A 22,212-nucleotide genomic window follows, 5' to 3' on the forward strand; every position below is an offset into this window, starting at 1 on the left:
TGCCGAAATGAAAGAAAAGCAAGATAGCGATCCCAGACTAGTTAAATTGAAGGAGTCAGTCAGAGATCAGAAAGTAGAGGTTTTCTCCCAAGGGGGAGATGGCATATTATGGTGTCAGGGTAGGTTGTGTATGTCATGTGTTGATGGTTTGACATAATGGATTTTAGTAGAAGCGCATAGTGCACGTTATTCAATTCACCCAGGCCCACTAAGATGTACCATGATTTGCGAGAGATCTATTGGTAGAGTGGTATGAAAAGGGATATTGTCGATTTTGTAGCTAAGTGCTCCAATTATCAGCAGGTTAATGTTGAGAACCAAATGCCTAATGGTACTATACAAAAGTTTAGCATAACCACTTGGAAGTGGGAAGAGGTGAACATGGATTTTCTGACAGGGTTGCCCCGTATGCGTCATCAGCATGATTCGATATGGGTTATTATAGAAAGAATGACCAAGTCATCTTATTTCTTTCCAGTTCATACTTTTTATTCAGTGGAGGACTATGGCAAGCTCTACTAAAGAGGGTTGGTTAGGTTACATGGAGTCCCATTGTCAATTATTTCAGATAGAGGTACTCGGTTTACCTCTCACTTTGAAAAGCCTTTTAGAAGGGTCTTGGTACCCAAGTTCATCTTAGTTTAACCCTTCACCTTCAGACAGATGGTAGGGTAGAGAAGACCATTCAGACCTTAGAAAATATGTTGAGAGAGTGTGTTATTGACTTTAAGGGTAGTTAAGATGATCACTTGTTTTTGATCGAGTTTGCCTACAATAACAGTTATCATTCTAGTATTTAGATGGCTCAGTTTGAGGCTCTCTATTGGAGGAGATATAGATCTCCTATTGGTTGGTTTGAGGTTACTGAGAATGTATTTATAGGGACTGATTTGGTATTTTATGCATTAGAGAAAGTTCAGTTGATCACGGAGAGGCTTTAGACACCCCCAAAGCCGTTAGAAATCTTATCCAGATCTGCATAGCAAAGATATTGAGTTTGCATTTGGAGATATGGTGTATTTGAAAATCTCTCCCATGAAAAAAGTAAAGAGATTTAGTAAGAAAGGGAAACTCATTCCTCGATATGTTGGCCCTTACAAGATCTTGAGTCGCTATGGGAAGGTGGTGTATGAGCTTGAGTTGCCTGCAAATTTAGCATCAGTACACCTTGTATTCCATGTCTTATTATTGAAGAAGTGTATTGGTGACCCAACTGTGTTTGTTCCTTTAGAAAGCATAGATGTTCAGAACAGTCTTTATTATGAAAGAATTCTAGTCGAGATCCTTGATTGTCAGATTCGTAGACTAAGGAACAAAGAAGTTCTCTTGGTCAAAGTTATTTGGCGGAATCAATCCATTGAGGGAGCCACTTGGGAAGAAGAATTAGACAAGCGAAGCAACTACCTTCATCTTTTCTCTGCAAACTCAGACTCAGCTTGAGGTAACAGTTATCCTTAGATTATCTCTTTTCTATCCTCAGTTCCAACCATATAATTATCTTCATGTCATTGCATACATTAATAAATCAATTCAATCATTCATCATGTCTCAAGCTCAATTATGTAATTATGTTTTCAGTTATACATATTCAGCATGTAATCCCAGTTCTTTAGTACTCTCAGCTTAATCAATCTCATTTGAGAAAAATGTTACCAAGGGGGAGATATTGTAAGACCCCACTAGATCCTAGCTCAATTCAGCTTCCCGTTGGGACTTACTCATTTCTAAAGATTACAAACTTCGATGATTTTATTTTTGACCTTCCCGATATCGGAACATTAATTTTTAGGTTGATTCATGATTAGGGTGGTCAATAGTACATCTAAGGTGAGTTTTGGTATTTTTGGACTAGTGTAAGGGTGTGTTTAGACTTATAAAATAGTATCACCACTGGGATAATCCCATGTCGCGTGCTCCAGTTCGGCGGACTAGAGCCTGCGTCGCGTGCTCTATTGCAGCCTTCTTAAATTCCAGCTTTCATTCACATTTTTCCAAGGGCATTTGTTTCTTTTCCCTTCACCCATTTGGTCCATAACATGGGATTAATGGTCCTAAAATGCAAAAATGATCATTCTATTCATAATTCTCTTAAAAGAAAACAATCCTCTCCCAAGAACAAACGCTAGCCTCTTTAAAATTTAAGCTCAAAGCTTCAAGAAGCAACCAAGAATTTTAAAAAATTCTTCAATTAAGGTATGTGTGATGTTCATTCATGGGTCCTTTTCATCAATGGAGTTCAAGAATCCATTTTTAAGATTTAATTCATGAATTTACATATTTACAATAAATTATCTCCATGAATCCATATGAATTTTGATTTTTACCTAATGTTTACAAGTAATTGTTGGTGAAATTAAACCTTACACAATGGAATAATGATATTTTCATGTTGAATCCCTAATTTATGGTTTAGTATTATAGCCATGTCAGTACTATATATGTTTTAAACTATTCCCATGTTTTAATTCATGACCCCCATATGTTTGATGAAATGTCGTAGAGATAGTTTTGAACAATGATCCCTATTATAGTTATTTCTAAAGGTGTTCATGTGTTTCTATTGCTATTGCTATCAAATCCTGGGGGTTATGAATACCTCAAAATTTAGTTGTTTACTTAGTCTTAATATTTTCAAAACGTTTACAAATATGTAAGGGCAATATCAGTCAGTCAGTTTTCATATTCAGTTAAACTTAGTTCAGACCAGTAATCTATGTCTTCCAGTTGGGAGTAGGATTTAGCACCAAGCTAATGTAGGACTGAGGCTTCCCCATCAATTAGGCAAAGTCATTAGTAGCAGTCCCTATATTCTAGAACCACATAGCCAGTGTGGGTTATGAGGAGTCATCCATCAGTTTAGGCTTGACTACCTCCCAGGGGTCACCTATCCTTTTAGGCTTGACTCCACCCAGGGATCACCTGTCAATTTAGGCTTGATACCTTGGTTCTTTAGTAACTTAGTTGATCCATGTAGCCATATGTTAGTACCCATAGCAGGACATAGGTTGGACCCTTATCAGCTCAGTTTTGAGGCATGTCGGTTAGATGATACCTCCCACAGTCTCAGTCCAATATTCAGTATAACTCAGTTTAGGTTTGCATTAACCATAACATAAATTTATTAGTTATTTAGTTATCATAGTTCAGTATTTTAGTTTATAGACTATTTCAGAATCATGTTATATGCTTGGTCATGTATTCATAGATTTTACAGCATTCACGCATTCATATCAGTTATTCATTTACTTTATGCTATTCGTTTAGTCAGTTATGACTCATGCACATAACCTATGCATATTAGGTTAACCTCATCTAGCATACTAGTATATTCAAAGTACTGATCACATACTTTTTCTTAAGCTATGATGTCTTATATCATAGGTTCAGACGCTCAGGTTCCCGACCATACTTAGACATTCCAGCGCATCAGTAGCAACAATAATGGTGAGTCCTTATATATCGAGGACCGTTTATGTTTATTTCAGTCTTTTAGTTCAGTAGTCAGTTGGAGTTAGTTGGGGGCTTGTCTTATCAACTCCCTAGTCTTTTTAGAGGCTTTTAGATACTTCAGACAGTCAGTTAGTTTGTCAGTCCTATCAGTCAGATTTCAATATTTCTGCTTATGTTTCAGTTTCGTGGATTTAGTAGTATGGTTTTTAGAACTTAAAACCTTATGGCGCTTTTCAATTAATTTCTGCACATATAATTGTTATCAGTTTTATTTAGTGCTCACAGTAGGTACCATCTCATGAGTTAGCTTGTGGTCACTTGTGACTGTAAGCACCGTGTGGCATCCAGGGTGAAATCCCAGGGCATTACATTTACATACCTCGAGTTTTTCCTCAATATCATGACATACCAATCCCCCTTCACCCTATAGCCAAAATTTATATTTTTTAGTCAATCTTATTAATTTCCTTACTAAAAAATTGCTGCAAATCTCATCTCCAAAACTAGAAAAAAAAGGAGCAGCTTTCATTAGCAATATATTAATAACGAGCTAGAATCCAACCTAAACTATAAAAGGATCTTACTCTAGGCCTTGTCTTGCAACACTTATTATTGAGAATTCCTTAATTTAGGGCATGAAATATATATAAATTTCAATTACAATAGCTATTACAACCTGTTCAACAACACGCTCGGGTCACAACGATAATAGATCGAACACTAGGGAAGTGACAAACTTGCAAGGCCTTTTAATTGATATGCTTCTCCACAAAACTTATGTTTAACTCTCGCTATAATATGGAAGAGAATCAACAATAACACTACGTTATAGATTGAAGGATCACCATGCTTAATCTTAAACTTAACTTACCTTGGCTAACACTAAAGTTGATCTCATCTGATTGTTGCTTAAAGGGCATCCAATCCACACTATGTCTTTATTTGAGTTTGAATCATAGAATTATATAAGGGATTTTGTATTGTGTATAATAGCTAACTAGTTATCAAATTTACTAGATCTTGGAAATTCTTTGGATCCATGTAGAGCTAATAGGAATCACTATACTTGTTACTTGAAAGAAAATGAAGAGGCGGTGATATATCAATAAGTACATATCTAATGTTTAATAGATATGTGGGTAAGTACTGTACCCTCTTCCTATTTTCTCTTAACCTTTTTATTATATGGATAAGCATAAAAGAATACCAATATTTAATATTCCAAGTAAAAATAATTTTTCTAATACTACTCTAGTGAAGTAACTAACAAAATACTTCTATAACTATCATGAGCCTAAAAAAATATTTATTAATAATCATTTAAGATCATACTTATCAAGTCATTATTAAGAGATCCAACTCGAGTAAAAATATTATCCACCAAAATAATATATAAAATTTAATTTTGAGATTTCAAACTTACGGGGTCTTATAGTAAAGATGTGGGGAGAGGTCTTGGGGTAAGGATAGGACTAAACTACTCATTAAAAAACTATTCAAAGGTGTATAAAAATCCCACTAGATGGTCTAAGTGATGAATCGTGGGTCTCCCTATGGACCATGGATCGAATTATCGAGTTATGTGCATATGTTTTTAGCTTAATAGATAAGCTTGATGATTCACTGTGATGGGCCATCATCCAAGTAACTATTCGTCACTTTGTCCATCGATCTCTGAAGACTGACACTCTTTGATAAAATAATCATAACTTTCTACTTCAAAATTTTATCAACAAACAACAGTTGCATTAGAAGAACACTTGAAGATCTTTAATTTGATGGGTCTTGGGCTGCAAAAATCTTCATATTCTAGGAGAGATGATCATTTGAATTGATCCTAGTAAGAACTTACCAAAAACTTAATTGGTAAAGAATCTTTCAACTTAACTTTGTGCTATAGGTTCCTTATGACCTTAATTCATATCTAAAGATCTTTCCACACAAAAGAATTAAACTTAACACCTATATACAATTAGGAATCATTTGATTCAGATATATATATATATTTAAAGAATGATACGAATCTTACTTAAATATTTTTGGGTGTTAAATAGCACCACACCCTGCTACTGCTGACAAACCTTTATGGAAAAATACATCCACAAGACTATTTTCTATAACCTAAGCCTACTAGCATATCAAAACTTTTGATGACACAGGCAACAATAAAGGCCACTCCTTCAACTTGATATGAAAACTTTGTTTCCTTGATAAGATTAAATACTTTGCATGGCTTTGTAGTCATAAGAGATTAACTATTTGTAATTATAAAAAGTCAATAGTACTAGACATTAACTCCATCTGCTATAGTTGTGGTAGGACTGAAACCATCAAACATATATTCCTATATTGTGAAAAAGGCAAAGAGTACTAAAGGACACTAGGGGTCAAGAATTTAGTAGTTTTGAAGTGTGCGACCATATAATGAGAAAATTTAAGTTCTTAGAGAGAATATATCTTTATTTAATTATATTATCAACACGTCTCCTCATGTGCGGGCCTAGTTTATTTTCATGGGCCAAGCACGTGGAAATTTTTTTTTAGTAATGAGTGACGGTGACATTCAATCCTAGGATCTCTACCTGCTTTGATATCATCTTAAGAAATGGATCTTGGACCTAACTCAACCCCAAAATATAGCTCATGAGGGGAGAATTGCCAAAGTCCATATAAAGAGACCATATACCCATCCTTCTTTCGATGTGGGACTCTTAACACTTTCCTCCACACCCAGAACTTGTTAACTGAACATGAATAATATAATATGGGGGTCCAATATTGGTGAACTAAGAATTTGAATGGGCCTGATTCTTAGAACAAATATTAGTCATAGACTATACCTCTTATATATGTTGTCCCAAATAGATATTTTAACTCAATAAAACTAGAAATGACAATTTTCATAACAAACTTAACACTAATACATCCATCCACCTTTTATTTATCAGAGCGATCGAGTACATAATTGTTATTTCTACACGTCCTAATATCTCACGTGAGTTATGATTGATTTCTTCCTACGGATGGAACGAGATTTCCTAATGTGTTCCAATAAAAGAAATGAAGACAGCAAATAATGAACATGATAGTTTTACGTGGAAATTACCCCGACTCACAAAAGGTGTAAAAAAACCACAACCTGTACCTCTATAGGATTTAAAATCACTTAACACAATGAGCCTCTCAACAAAAAATTACAAATTCTTTAACCTAAGGAATTATAAACTCTAATTCCTAATGTTCAACAATCTCCTCAGACTATTGGAACCCATTTAAAGTTTCCCCGCTTGAAAATCAAATTACAAAATTGCAGTAAACCTAGGAACTAATTCTAGTTCCTAATAACACAAACCTCCCAAGGTTTATGATCTCAAGTCTTTGAGTTATCCCAACTCAAAAACTAAACTCCTAAATCAGTTTATAACATACTGGCACTAAGAAAGCATGAAAATTATAACTCAATAAACGTCTAAACACATAATAGCTAGAATAGAAGACTGTTTAACACATAGATGAAAAGGGTTCTTCAATATAGTTCACTATATTAGGCTATACTTCGATAGTTAGGTAGAGCTCTCTCAAAAATTGTTCTTACTTATTTGCTCATGTTCTCCTTTTTATTCCCAGTATATGTACATGAATTTCATTTTGAAAGTCCTTGAATATTTATAACTTCTATTGTTCTTCACAACCAAGTAGACTTTCTACTCTACAAGGACTCTCATGCTTCTTGGACTTTCTTGTTGAGTGTTTTAGTCAAACACTAACTCTTCTTTTCAACCCATGATGATTTCCTAATGTTTATCTAAAAAGTCTCATATGAATTTATCCACAAAAAGTCCTTTTGCAAGTTGAAATCTTTTAAAGCAGTTTTTCATGAACCAGCTATGCTTACTTATTCCATGGCCTCTTGTCAATCATCAAAACTTTACAAGTTCTAACAATTATCCTTTTTTGATGATGACAAACTCAGGCCCTTGTGTATTTCATTAGGATATCAACATCTTAACTTGTGAATACTAAGGCATGGAATAGTTGAATAAAAACGCATGCTCTTGTGCAACCCATTTCAATACAGACATCTTGACTTTGAAAGCTAAAACAAGGAACAATTGAACGAGCTAGATTAGTGAACAAGATTATAAAATTTGCACAACCCTTATCTTTCTCCTTTTGGCATCATAAAAAAACTATTTCTATCGTATGGATGATAAAGAATTATGGGCTTGAACAAGGACTCTTATCTTCTTGGATTATTTAGCCTACATGTTTGTGGATTCCTTATGTGGATATGATTTGTCCAAATTAAATAGAACTCTTGCATGACAAACTCCCATCTTACTTCGATGCTTGAGTCTGTACATTTTTGGACTCCTGTATTGAATATACTGTAACACCCCATATTTTTGGGCTAGAATTTTAACCATTATTTCTGCGCGTGTAAACTCAAATCTAATGATTTATATTTGAATTAATGCGCCATGATCATTATCCTAGTTTTAATAATTCTTTTGAGGTGAAAAATGTTCCTGGAAATCACTTAGAGCAAAGTTGAGCTAAGAGCCTTTGATTCAGCCAAATCTTTGTATTTGATTCTATAAGGGTCAACTTTGAATGTATATAACATTTAATATCTGTGAAAATTTTAAGATCAAGACCCCCCAAATGATATATAATTCAGTCTGCTTTCCAACAATACCAATTTTGCCTTAATTTTATACCCAAGTAAAAAGTTATGGCCTTTTTTGTGAGAGGTAGTAAGGGAAGGCAATATGCTCACGCCTCCTAATTATTCCCCCAGAATAAGGCGGGCGTTGTGGGGGATACGAACTTAGGTTAAGGGGCATGATGCCCAGTATATTCCCACATTGTTTCAACTCCTTACGGGTCAAGGGGCACTTTGGTCCTTTCCCCTCAACCTTAAACGTCCAAAGCATGAATTAAAGCACCCCAAAGGGCATTATTTGCCCATATTTTTAAAATAAACTCATGTAAAATCCCTTCCCTTTTCCCCATACAAAAATTTCAAGTTTTTGCTCTCAAGAACACAAGGAATTCAAGCTTCAAGTTCAAGAAATCCTCAAGGAATCTTTAAGAATTCATCTAGTGAGGTATGTGGGTTTTATGAACAAGGATTCTCTCATCCTTGTGCATAAAACTTATTTTAAGATTAAAGTTCATGATTTTCAATTAGGGTTCATACATAATTAGCCATATTCTTGAATTATGATATTTTCATAAGATTAAAGGCTTTAAGTGCATCAAGATTTACTTATATCCATGTTTCCTCACTAATTTTACATTCAAGCTATATTGTTAGATTTATTACGTAAATTATGGTTATATGTGATTCAAACCCCAAACTTATATGTCATGGTTAGTCAATACCAAGTCAAATCATTAAACTCATGTATTTAGCCTGTAAACATGATTCCCTTTTCAAGTTCACTCACTTCCATGTTGTGAGTTATGAGATTATTAGTTATTTAAATGCATTATGGTTTGGTTTCCCCAAGTTATAACTTCCTACAAATATTTTAGATGATTTTATCATATTTAAAGTGTTATTCAATTCTGGTGGGCTATGAACACCTCATACCTATGTGTTTACTCATGTTTTAGATTTTCAAGTAAAAAGTCTGTTAAACCATGATTCTTATCATTATACTCAGTCATTATGATCATGTTGAGCACTATCAATTATGATGTTCAGTTAAACTTAGTTTAGTTCAGTACCTGTGTCAGTTCAGTTAGGAGTAGGATTTAGCACTGAGCAATCCTAGGGATGGGGGCTCACCTGCCAGTAGAAGGTGTGAACTTTTGTAATACCCCATATTTTCATAGATAAGTTTGGCCCATAGTGCATGCATAAGTCTTAATACCTCGAGACGTAAGTTTTTGAGTTCATTCATGTTCATGTATGTTATGATCATGTCATGGGTATGTTTTAGATTTTTCAGATGTGGATTCAGGCATGTTGGGATTTTTTTTCCAATAGCTCAATGCGATTGTACCACGCCGTAGCGGGTATAGCGATGCAGGGTTCATCGCATTGCGGCAAGGCTTCAATCGGCGTTCTAGCACCCCAATTCATAAAAACACGAGATTGAATTGTTGTTAATGCATTATATTCCCAAATTTCTCAATTTCTCTCTCAAATAAATCCTAACCTTTCTCCAAATTCATCAAGTTAAATCACCTTCCTTTCAATAAAACCAAGAACTCAAGTGTTCCAATTCAAGAAAGCTTTTAAGAGAGTTGTTCTCATTCTAGATTTAAGTATTAAAGGTATGCGTGATGTTCATCCATGGGTCCTTTTAACCCATGGATTCCAATAATCCATTTTAAAGTTTAAAGTTATGATTTTTACATGTTGTTATGAATATCTACATTAAGCTATTATGAACTTTGATTTCAAATCATGTTTACCATGTATTTTTTTTTGGAATTTTTCCGTGATATGTTTGAATGATGATTTTTGCATAATGCATCCTTAAACCATGATTTTAGTTTTGCAATCATGTTAGTAGCACATGATTTAACTATTCCCATGCTCAAGTCTATGAATTCCAAGGGTTTGATGAAATACCAAAGAGAATGATTTTGTAGAATGATTACCCCATTATGGTTTTGAAGCTTTTTGCATGCCTTTATTGTTATTTTCATTCAGTGTTGCGGGAAACTTAGCTATTTACTAAGTTTTTAGAATCTTCAAAATGGTTTCAAATAAACCATGAGCCTTGTCATTCAATTAGTATCATTGCTCAATTATTGACTTAAATAAGCATAGTTTAGTTCAGTAATCAGTGTCTTTGGAACTAGGATTTAGCACTGAGTGAATGCAGAACAGCGGCTTCTCGGTCAGGTAGGCGAAGTCGCTAATAGAAGTCCCTGTATTCCAAAACCACATAGCTATAATGGGTTATGAGGCATCACCCGTTAGATTAGGCTTGACTACCTCCAAGGGGTCACCTATCATTTTAGTCTTGACTCCTCCCAGGGATCACCCATCAATTTAGGATTGATACCCTAGTTATTTAGTATCTTAGTCAATCCACACAACCATTGTTAGTAGCCGTGGCATGGTACTGATACCCTTCTAACTAGGGTCACAGGTTGGACTCTAATCAGGTTAGAATGGGACACGCCGATTAGATGATACCTCCCATATCTTAGTTCAGTACTCAGTACAAAATTCAGTTCAGATCCCTTGACCAAGGCATACAAATTATTAGTTACACCATTATCAGACTTTAGTATTTTAGTATTTCAGTATGTTAATCTTATAGACCATTTCAAAAACATTATATGCCTAGCCCTACACTTGTAGTATTTTAGGTTTAATGGATGCTTATATAGTTATCTCATGTTATTCAGCCAATCATTACTTTATGTTTAGTTAACCCATACATTACAACCTAATCTTATCTTATATACCAGTACATTCAAAGTACTAATTGCATACTTATTTCTTGCGCTATGATGTCTTATATCATAGGTTTGGTCACTCAGTTTCTCAATCAGGCCAAGACAGGATCAGTTAGCTAGCATCAGCAGCAGTGGTGAGTCCTCAAACTTTGAGGATGAGTTTATCTTTATTCAATTGAGTTAGCAGTTCATTTATATAGTCAGTCGGAGTTAGTTGGGGGTTTATCCCATCAACTCCCCAGTCAGTTAGTCTTAGAGGTTTTTTAGACATTTTAGACAGTCAGTTAGTTTATTAGTTTTATCAATCAGTACTTAAAACCTTATGGCATTTTAGCAACTTTCTACAAATGTCTTTATTATCAGTAAATTATTCAGTGCTCGTAGTAGGTACCAGCTCATGGGTTGGCTTTTTGTCAATTGTAACCATAAGCATTGTGTGGCATCTAGGGTGTACTTCCAAGGTATTACAAACTTAGTAGAAGATCCTAAGGTTTTAAGCCGCATTGAGTAGAGTCTTGATCATGTGTGTGAAGCATGCCACACTCATGGACAGGAGGCTTCAAGACGTATTAGGAAAAGTTTCCCTTCTTTTAGTATTCATGTTGTACAAATGAGCATTAGCTCTATTATAAATCTCTTTATAATTTACTCTTCCTTCTAATTATAGAAAATGCCTCCTAAAAAGACTAACAAAAAATGAAACAAAAATTATCCCACACCTCCGCCTGTTCATAAAGATCACCTGAATGAGCATGTCTCTCATGCCAAGTTCAGAGTAGTGTTCATAACTTTATCCCATTCAGTAGCATCTCAAAACAACCAGAAGGTTGTTATTCCATCCATTTTAGTAGCTAATACAACCACAACTAAGATTTGGGACTTCACTTGTATGGATCCCTCTCAGCTTTTGGGATCTAAGTATGATGAGGATCCACAGGAGTTCCTTGACAAGGTTCAGAAGGTGATTGATATATGGGTGTTACATCTAGTGAGAGTGCAGAGTTGGCTACTTACCATTTGAAGGATATATCTCACATCTAGTTTAAGTAGTGGAAGAGGATAGAGGCACAAATACAGGTCCTAAGAGTGGGAGGAGTTTTCTATAACCTTTTTAAATAGATTCTTTTCCTTAGAGTTGAGAGAAGCTAAGGTTCTAGAGTTTATTAATTTAAAGTAGGGAAATATGAGTGTCAAAGAGTATTCACTTAAGTTTACTCAGCTGGCAAAGTGTGCTCCTCATGTGGTGTTTGATAACTGATCTAGAATGAGTAATTTTGTGTTTGACACATCTAATAATGTGGTCAAGGAGTGTAGGACCGCGATGTTGATTAAGGATATGGACATATCAAGGCTTATGTTAGATTCTCAATAGATTGAGGAGAAAAATTTTAAGGAGAAATAAATGAGGAATAAGAGAGAAAAAACAGGTAGCTTTAGTTTTGCATAGCCGAAGTCAGAGGGTGGTAACCATTCTCAGTTTTGTCAGAAGTTTTCAGCCCCACCTCCATCTTCATCTGGTACACTAGTACTAAAGTTTAGGGATGACAATCAGGATAGGGCGCTAGGCTCTAAGCCCCAGGGTAGTATGAACAGTGATCACACTAATCCTCTTTGCCAGAACTATGGTAGAAATCACAAGATGTGTGTAAAACTAGCAGTGATGTATTTTTTTGATGTGGAAAGCCAGGCCACAAGTTCAGAGAGTGTCAATTAGTTTCTCAGAAGGAAAGAAAGGTTAGTCTAACCAGTCCTTAGCTCTAGTAGGTCGCCCAACTCAGTAGGGTGCCACTTTCAATACCACCAGTAGATAGATTCAAAATAGGCTTTAGGAACTTCAGTCTCGATAAGATTAGGAAAGTTTTCCTAATATGATTACTGGTACATTACAAGTCTTTTACCTCTATGTTTATGTTTTGTTAGACCCCGGAGCTTCGCTTTTTTTTTGTAACCCCCTATATAGCTGTTAATTTTAGTGTTAGTCCTAAGTCTTTAGTAGAACCCTTATTAATATCTACTCTAGTAGGTGTCTCTATTGTAGCCAGGTAGGTATATAGGAACTATCCTGTCATAATATCCAGAAAGTCACCTCAGCTGACCTCATAGAGTTAGAGATGACTAATTTTGATGTCATTCTCTACAAAGATTGGCTCCACTTATGTTATGCTATAGTTAGTTGCAAAAAGAGAATCGTTCAGTTTTAGTTTCCTAATGAACCAGTAATTGAATAGAGGGGTGGTACTTCAGTGCTTAGGGGTAAAATTATTTCATACCTTAAGTCAAGAAAAATGATTTTCAAGGGTTGTGCTTATCATCTTGTTCGAGTCAAAGAGTCTAATTCTGAGACCCCAAGTCTTGAGTTAGTTTTAGTAGTAAGGGAATTTCTAGATGTGTACCTTGAAGATCTTATCAGAGTTCCTCCCAAAAGGGGAATTGCTTTGAAATAGACATCCTTATAGATACCCAGCCTATCTCCATTCTGCCATATAGAATAACTCCAGTCGAGCTTAAGGAGTTGAAATAACAGTTGAAAAATCTCTCACGTAAAGGATTTATTAGGCCAGTATTTCCCCATGGGGCTCTCTAGCCCTTGTTGTGCAAACGAAAGACAGTTCACTCAGAATGTACATTGACTACCTTCAGTTAAAGAAAGTCACAATCAAGAATAAGTATCTACTTCTCAAAATTAATGAATTGTTTGACCAACTTTAGGGTGCCAGTTATTCTCTAAGATAAACCTCAGATCTAGCTATCATTAACTTAGAGTCAGAGAATATGACATTCCAAAAATAGAACCCGGTATGGTTATTTTGAATTCTTAGTTATGTCTTTTGGACTAACGAATGCCGCAATAGCTTTCATGGACTTGATGAACCGAGTGTTCAAGTAGTACTTAGACATGTTCATCATAGTCTTTATTGATGATATTCTTGTTTATTGCCATAGTGAAAATAATCAAGCAGACCATCTTAGAATCGTATTATAGGCTCTTGAGTCCATCAGTTGTTTGCTAAATTCAGTAAGTGTGAATTTTGGCTAAGATTTTTAGCTTTCCTTGGCCATATTATTTCCAGTGATGGAATTAGAGTTGACCCTCAAAAGATCAAAGTAGTGAAAAATTAGCCAAGACCCATCTCTTGATCTGATATTAAGATTTTCTTGGGTTTGGATGGCTATTACTGATGGTTTATTGAAGGGTTTTCATCTATTGCATCCCCCAGATTGACTCAGAAGAAAGTCAAGTTTTAGTGGTCAGATTCTTGTGGGAAGAGTTTTTAAGAGTTAAAGACTCGACTCACCTCAGCCCTAGTTTTGACGTTGCCAGATGGTTTAGATCGGTTTGTTGTTTACTGTGATGCTTCTAGAGTTGGTTTGGATTGTGTTTTGATGCAGAGAGGTAAGGTCATAGCCTACGCCTCTAGATACCTTAAACCCCATGAAAAATTTCCCTTCCCATGATCTTGAGTTAGAAGCTATTGTTTTTGCCTTTAAAATTTGGAGGCACTATTTGTATGGGATTTATGTTTATGTGTTCACAGATCATAAAAGTTTACAATATGTATTTTTTCAGAAAGATTTAAATCTTCTCCTGAAAAGGTGGTTAGAGTTGTTAAAAGACTATAATATGAGTGTGTTGTATTATCCTGGCAAGGCCAATGTAGTGGCAGAAATCCTTAGTAGGTTATCTATATGTAGTGTTACTCATGTCGAGAATGATAAGAACAAGTTGGTTCAAGAGGTTCATCAGTTGGCTAGATTAGGCATTTATTTGGTCGATTCAGCTGAGGGTAGTGTATGGGTTTAGAATAGCTTAGAATCTTTATTGGTTTCTAAAGTAAATGGGAATTAGGACAGGGATTCCAGTTTGGTTTAGTTAAGGAAATCAATTAGAGATCAGAAAGTAGACGTTTTCTCCCAAGGTGGAGATAGCGTGTTGTGATATTAGGGTAGGTGTGTGTGTCATATGTTGATGGTTTAAGACAACATATTTTGGGATAAGCGCATGGTGAAAGTTATTCTATTAACCTAGGAGCCGCTAAAATGTACCATGATTTAAGGGAAATCTACTAGCGAAGTGGCATGAAGAGAGATATTGCAGAGTTTGTAGCTAAGTGTCCTAATTAGCAACAGGTTAAGCTTGTGCACCAGAGGCCTAGTGGCATGATGCAGGAGTTTAGCATTCGCACTTGGAAGTGGGAAATGGTGAACATGGACTTTGTGACAGGGTTTCCCCATACGCATCGTCAACATCATTCAATATGGGTTATTATTAACAGAATGACAAAATTAGCCCATTTCTTACCAGTTCATACTCCTATACAGCTGAGGACTATGCCAAGCTCTATATTAGAGAGTTTTTTAGATTGCATGGAGTCTCGTTGTCTATTATTTTTGATAGAGGTACTCAGTTTAACTCTCACTTTTGGAAAACTTTTCAGAACGGTCTTGGTACCCAAGTTCATCTCAATACAACCTTTCACCCTTAAAAAGATGGTCAAGAATTGAGGACTATTCATACCCTAGAGGATATGTTGAGGGCATGTGTTATTGATTTCAAGGGTGGTTAGGATGATTACCTGCCTTTGATTGAGTTTGCCTACAATAACAGTTATCATTCCAATATTCAGATGGCTCCATCTGAGGCTCTCTATGGAAGAAGGTGTAGATCTTCTATTGGTTGGTTTGAGGTAGGTGAGACCATATTGATAGGGCCAGTTTTAGTATTTATTGCAATGGAGAAGGTTCAGTTAATTAGGGAGAGGCTTAAGATAGCCCAAAGCCGTTAAAAATCCTATGCAGATGTGCGTATGAGAGATCTCAAGTTTGCAGATAAAGATTTAGTTTATTTGAAAATATCTCCCATGAAGGGAATGAAGATATTTGGCCAGAAGGGGAAGCTTAGTCCCTGATTTGTTGGCCCTTATAGGATCTTGAGTCGTTATGGAAAGCTAGCTTAAGAGTTTAAGTTGCCTATAGATTTGGCATCAGTGCATCTAGTGTTCCACTTGCCCTTGTTAAAGAAGTGTATTGGTGACCCAGTTGTTGCTGTTCCTTTAGAAAATATAGATGTTCTGGATAGCCTTTCTTATGAAGAAATTCCAGTTGAAATTCTCGATCAACAAATTCATAGATTAAGGAACAAAGAAGTTTCCTTGGTCAAAATTCTTTGGTGAAATCAGTCTGTAGAGGGAGCCACTTTGGAAGAAGAAACAGATATACAAACCAAGTACCCTCACATTTTCTCAGCAAACTTAGACAGCTTATGTTAAAATTTCTCCCTGGGTTGTATCTTTTACATTCTCAGTTTCATCCATATAATTGTACTCATGACATTACATAAATTCACTAATCAATTCAGTCATGTACCATGTTATAGCTCAGTCATGTAATCATGTTTCCAGTTATGCATGTCTAGTATGTAATCTTAGTTCCTTAGTATTCTCAGCTTAATCAGTCTTATTTTAGGACAAATATTCCTAACAGGGAGATAGTATAATACCCTATATTTTTCTAGTTTAGTTCAGCCCGTAGTGCATGCATAAGAGACTTAAAACCTAAAAATTTAGCTACGTGTTGGGGACACAGCCTTCTTTTTGGCCCCTTAACTTTGATGATTTTTAAAGTGACCTTCCCGAATCCGAGATGTAATTTTTTGAGTTCATTCATGTTCAGGGGTGTTAGGAGCATGTCTCAGTTAAGTTTTGGATTTCTCGGATGAGGATTAAGGCACATTTAGATTTTGTTTCTAGCAACTCAATGCGATTACTCTACGTCGCGGTGGGTATAGCGATGAAGGGTTCATTGCATCGCAGCAAGGCTTCAATCGACATTCCAGTTATGAATTTAAACTCCAGAGAGGTAGTTTTGTCTTTTCCAGTACCCCAATTTCTAAAAACACAGGATTAAACTGCTGTTAGGGCATTATATGCTCAAATTTCCTAATTTCTCTCTCAAATGAACCCTTACCTTCCTCCAAATTTATCAAGTTAAATTATCTTCCTTTCAAGAAAACCAAGAACTCAAGTGTTCCAATTTAAGAAAGCTTCCAAGAAAGTTGTTCTCTTTATAGATTTAAGTATTGAAGCTATGTGTGATGTTCATCCATAGACCCTTTTCACCCATGGAGTCCAAGAATCCATTTTCAAGTTTAAATTTATGATTTTTATATATTGTTATAAATTATCTACATGAAGCTATTATGAACTTTGATTTCAAATCATGTTTACCATGTGTTTTCATTGGAATTTATCTGTGACACATTTGAATGGTGATTTTTGCATGTTGCATCCTTAAACTAGGATTTTAGTTTTGCAATTATGTTAGTAGCACATGTTTTAACTATTCCCATGCTCAAGTCTATGAATTCCAAGTGTTTGATGAAATGCCAAAGAGAATGATTTTGTAGAATGATTTCCCCATTATGGTTTTGAGGCTTTTTACATGCCTTTATTATTATTATTTTCATTCAGTGTTGGGGATTATGAACATCCGAAACTTAGTTGTTTACCTACTTTTAAGAATCTTCATAATGGTTTCAGATAAACCATGAGCCTTTTCATTCAATTAGTATCTTAGATAAGCACAATTTAGTTCAGTAATCAGTATTTTTTTGTTGGGAGTAGGATTTAGCCCCGAGCGAATGCAGGATAGCTGTTTCCCCATCAATTAGGCGAAGTCATTAGTAGCAGTCCCTATATTCCAACAGTATGTAGTCACATGGGTTATGAGGATTCACCCATCATATTAGGCTTAACTACCTCCCAAGGGTCAACTGTCAATTTAGGCTTGAATCTGCCCAGGGATCAACCGTCAGTTTAGGCTTGATACCCTGGTTCTTCAGTAGCTTAGTGGATCTATACGACCATTATTAGTACTCGTGACATGGTACTGACACCCTTCTAACTAGGGTCATAGGTTGGACTTTAATCAACTTAGAATGGGGCATGTCGGTTAGATGATAACATCCCACATTCTTTGTTCAGTACTCAGTAAAGAATTCAGTATAGATTGCTTGACCAAGGCATATATATATGATCAGTTACTCAGTTATCATACTTCAGTATTTTAGTATTTCAGTATGTTAGTCTTACAGATCATTTTAGAAACATTATATGTCTGGCCTTGCACTTGTAGTATTTTAGTTTTCATGCATACTTATACAGTTATCTCATGTTATTCATCCAGTCATTACTTTATGTTCAGTTAACCCATACATTATAGCCTAACCTCATCTCATATACCAATACATTCAAAATACTGATTGCATACTTATTTTTGCCCTATGATGTCTTATATCATAGGTTTGGACACTCAGTTTCTCGATCGGACCTAGATAGGATCCGTTAGAGAGCATCAGCAGCAGTGGTGAGTCCTCAAACTTTGAGGATGAGTTTACCTTTATTCAGTTGAGTTAGCAGTGTAGTTATATGGTCAGTCGGAGTTAGTTGGGGGTTTGTCCCAACAACTCCCCAGTCAGTTAGTCTTAGAGATTTTTTAGACATTTTAGACAGTCAATTAGTTTATTAGTTTTATCAGTCATGTTGCACTATTTTTGTAGATGTTTCTTTTTTCTTAGACTTATGACTTCAATTATATTTTTCAGTTCCTAAAACCTTTTGGCATTTTCAACTACTTTTCACAAAAGTCTTTATTATCAGTATATTATTCAGTGCTCACTATAGGTACATGTTTATGGGTTAGCTTGTGGTCACTTGTGACCGTAAGTATCATGTGTCATTCAGGATGTACTTTTGGGCTATTACACCTTTAGTAGTAGTCCGTAAGTTCCAAAACTATGTAGTCAGCATTGGTATGGGAGGTCTTCCTGCCAGTAGAGAGTGGACACTCCTTTAGGGTACCTGCAAGAAGAGGGTGACTCCTTAGTCCTTTGAAACAATAGTTTAGTGGATCCATACAACTAATATTAGTACCTGTGGCACGGTATAGACACCCTTCCAATTAGGGTTATAGGTTGGACCCTGATTAGCTCAAATTGGGACATGCCGGTTAGATAATACCTCCCACAGTTTAAGTCCAGTTATTTAGACTAAGTATAGTTTAGTATTATATGATCAACATTTAGTTATCAGTTAATCAGTATTAAAATGTCAGTTGATCAGTATTCAAATGTCATTTGTTCAATATTCATTTATCAATTATTTAGTGTTCGTAAATTATTTAGTCCATATTCATATGTCAGCTACTCAGTATATAAATATTAGTTATCCCTTTACTTAGATTTCAATTATTTTGTCACACAGACATCAGTTATTTAGTTAATCAATTCAGCTCAATACATGTTATGTTGGTTTTGTATGTTCATGCATTCATACTCAGTGTATTAGTATATTCAAATCCTCATGTTATGTCAGTTTCCATCCCATAATTTCAGACCCAGAATTCATACATGATCCTTAGTATAGTTCTACAATATGTTCAGCTTTACATGAGATTTATATACAATATTCATGATTTACCGCTTCCCAGCTTCAGTTCTATTCATTTTGAAAATGTGAAGTTTTAAGAAACTAAGAGTAGTGATTCACCATTTTATCATATTATATTTGTTATGCATGTTTTAAGATACTTCAGTTTAGTTTATCTCAGTCTCTTTGTGAGTCTACTAACATTTAGCATGCATGTTTTTAAGATTATGTACCTATTCAGTTTTACGTATTGCATTCATCCCTCACTTACCTAGTACATTCCAAAGTACTAATCCACATACATGTCTATGTGCTATATTTTCTCATAATATAGGTACCAGTTGTAGCCTACACATCATAATAAGATAGTTGTCGCTTCCAGCCAGCAAGGGATGAGTTATCTTATTTTGGGGAATCCTGTCAGTTGTAATTTATGTACTATATTGTATTTATTCATATATATTGATTAGTGGTAGTTAGAGGCATGTCCAAGCTATCTATAGTCAATATAGTAGAGGCTTCATAAATAGTCAGTCATAGTCATGATATTGTAAACCAAGTTCTTTCTTCAGATATATCATTTTGTAAACTTAGTCAGTTTTACATTCAAATATATTTTCTCATGATTATGCTTCATCTCAACAAATTATGTTTTGTTACATACATATTAAATCAGTTGCTCAACAGTATGCCAGTTCATGGGTTAGCTGGGGATCACTTGCGGTTCCAAGCACCGTGTTATGACTGGGGGTAGTCTCGGGTCATGACATATGCTTTATACAGACTTTGTGTTCTTTTATTTTCGAGACTTTATTTATTTAAAAAATTCCATATACAACTAGACTCTAGATGCAGGAACATGTTGATAAACCTGTTTCATGTGTGTGTTTCAATGTTTTGTCAATCATTAAAATATACACGAGCTCAATAATTTCTCGCTTTTTGATGATGACAAACTAATGAACCTTATGTACTGTGCTCAACCTATTTTAGTCAGTTTAAAGTCTAAACAAAGTATCAAAAGACACATTAAATGAACTAGGTCAGAATCATGGGTTATAAATATTACACAGTATACACACTTACCCCTTTTGGAATCATAAAAAATACTGCATCAATTACACAATGCAAGTATCTCAAGTTAGAAATTCAAAGCTCATGGCCACATGATCTATTATCTATACAAATACTTAAAATCCAAAAACTCAGTTAGATATAGCAAAGTATTGCAAAGACAAAAAAATAGCCAAAAGCAAGAGACTAAAACCAAACATTTTATTGAACATTCATAAGATAGACCACAGATTCTTAACAAAATTAAAAATAATATTAAATCACTTGTGATGAGAGTAGAAAAGGTTTGGAAAAGTCTAAGGATAGGAGGTTTAGGCTTTTGATAAAGTTGGAGCATGAGATATGAAGGTGAATCTTTCTTGAGTCAGTCAAAGCCTTGTATACTGTAGAGTTTGTAGCCTTTCCTTTTTTTGGTTCATCTTTAAGGCATTAAAATTCCTCTATAAGAGATGAGATAACACATGTTTTAAAATTAATGTGCAAATAATAGTGCCATTTCCACCAACTTTGTTCACTGGTACAAAAGAACCAGGTGCCTCAATCTATTTCATATGTGCAGATATTTCATACCCAATCCTCAATTATCCATCCTTGTTCATCAATCCTAAATCTCTTTCTAAAATGAGCTCTGTATGAGAATTTGGTTCTACTGGGGGGTCTTTAAACAATTTCTCCTAAATAGATGCATCAATAAAATTGATCTCAACAGATGAATCTAATTCAACTATGAGGTCACTCAAATATTCCACCGACAAAATACATCCCTCTTAACTCCCCCAATAATATTAACAGTCTCATAGACACATTCTTCCTAATTCACTGTCCAGACGATTCCCCTTCACTTGATACCTCAATTTTCTATCAATCATACACAATAAGAGCACGTTTGTCTACAATAATTCTAATAGTAGTTACTCTCTCAGAATTACTATTCATATGAACAATTTTTCAGTCATAAATCAAGTCTGGTTTTGAGAAGAGGTGTGATGAAATGAGACTGATAATTTGATAAAAAGGTTATCATTATTTTGGACTTTTTATTTTTGAAAAAAGTGATGGCTATGGAGTTTTTATAGGAGTCAGTCTGTTTTGGACATTTTGAAAGAAAGAGGTACAAGTGTTTTATAATATTTTTTATATTTGAAAAAACTTTTGGTGCACATACCTCAATCAGTATTCCAGTAATTGATCTTGTTTCTAGTTTTAAGCCATTTTCATGTAATATAGGCAAATATAATGTTATATTGCATGAGTTATTTGAACTTGAAAATTGTATAGACATGTACAACTAAATGTACAAGACTGAACCTAAAATTAAACTTAATGTGCATTTTGTACAGTGTTTTTTAACCAATATTTGGGGGACACTCATGTAATCTTATTCGTCTCCAATTAGATTCCTTCAATAGACTAGATTCATCACATGTTCCATTTATAGTTCCCCTCATCATAACGTTTCCAGTCTTCTTAATGCCCTTTCTTCTGAAGTACTGGGTTACTCTTGTAAACATGCGATGATGTGCTTGGTGACCCTGCATATAGATTTGATGTTCCCCCTCTCAATGAGATTTTCTCTTATTTATTTGGTGAAACAGGTGACACAACCTATTCCAGTGTACTCATTTAAGTGTCAACATCTTCATCCTTCAATCTTCTTCACATGCTACCTTTTTCATTCCTTTTTTTGGTAAGTGAGATAAAGTTTTATTTATCTCTAGAATATGGTTTGAGCAAGCACTATCATGTACCAATTTTTCTTGCTTCCTCTCACTTTTTCCTGCAACTGAATCAAAGGCTAGTTTTAGATACCCAGACAAGCTTGGGTCCTTTCTTATGA

The sequence above is a fragment of the Capsicum annuum genome, chromosome 1 (genome assembly GCF_002878395.1).
Source record: "Capsicum annuum cultivar UCD-10X-F1 chromosome 1, UCD10Xv1.1, whole genome shotgun sequence".
Classification (NCBI taxonomy): domain Eukaryota; kingdom Viridiplantae; phylum Streptophyta; class Magnoliopsida; order Solanales; family Solanaceae; genus Capsicum; species Capsicum annuum.